The sequence below is a fragment of the Arachis duranensis genome, chromosome 8 (genome assembly GCF_000817695.3).
Source record: "Arachis duranensis cultivar V14167 chromosome 8, aradu.V14167.gnm2.J7QH, whole genome shotgun sequence".
Taxonomy (NCBI): Eukaryota; Viridiplantae; Streptophyta; class Magnoliopsida; order Fabales; family Fabaceae; genus Arachis; species Arachis duranensis.
Window position 1 is genome coordinate 27435514 of NC_029779.3, and position 1127 is coordinate 27436640.

A 1127-nucleotide genomic window follows, 5' to 3' on the forward strand; every position below is an offset into this window, starting at 1 on the left:
AAATATAATAATTGATTATTAGTAGTAATAAATCGACCGATAATATACTTTTTCTTACCAATATTATTTATTGTAACTGATCAAGTGATCAACTATTACAATGAGTGAAAATCACTATAAAAATTTTATATTTTTAACAAAAAATATATATTTTTTAAATATATTTTGACCTTTATTAGATAATACATTGGCTTAAATATCGAAATATTTTTATAAGTATTTTATTTATTATATTTTTTAGAGGTCGAACTATATTTAAAGAAGCTGAAAGAATGAAACATTTCATATCAAATGAATTATACTTTAAACTTTTTTTATATGAATACAATATATATTTTATATAAATATTAATAGTTGATTTTTTTATATACATGTCGTAATAAACTTATATTTTTGTCGCCCTTTTAATACTAGAAGCTTACTAGGAGATGTTAACTTATTATATTAAAGTTTAATGACATAAAAAAATATGGCGTTTATCGAAACAAGCTTAACTATATCCTGTTTTTTAAAGGACTGTATTTGATGATGACATAAATATTTGATTAGGGCCTGCTACACATACAAGTAAAAAGGTCGTACAAGTTTTATAAATTATCAGTCCAAATTTCATTAACACGCGCATTAACTCATTTTGAATGGAGCATAACTACACGCGCCCCACTCAAACGGTTCCTCTTCGTCTTCTTCTTCTTCTTCTCTTCTTCTTCGCCTTCGTCTTCTTCTTCCTCTTCCTCTTCTTTTTCTTCGTTTTTTTTTTCGATTTTTATGGTAACTGAAATTCTTCTTATTCTTCTTGCTGCACGTTCTTCTTCCTCTTACTCTTCTTCTTCTCCTTTTCTTTCGTTTCTACACGTTCTTCTTCCTCGTTTTCCTCTTCTTCTTCTTCTTCTTCTTCTTCATTTACGTCTTTTATCTCTGTTTTCTCGTTTTTTTTCGATTTTTCATGGTAAAATCGTTTTTGAAGAAGAAGAAGCAGCAGAAGATGAGGAGGAGAAAGAGAAAGAGTTCTGAATTATGCATAAGATGTACTTCAACGAATTTTTGGTGTATTTTCTTAAATCCTTTGGGTGTATTTTCTGTAACCCTTTGGGTGTATTTGAGTGATATCTGACTGATATCTATGG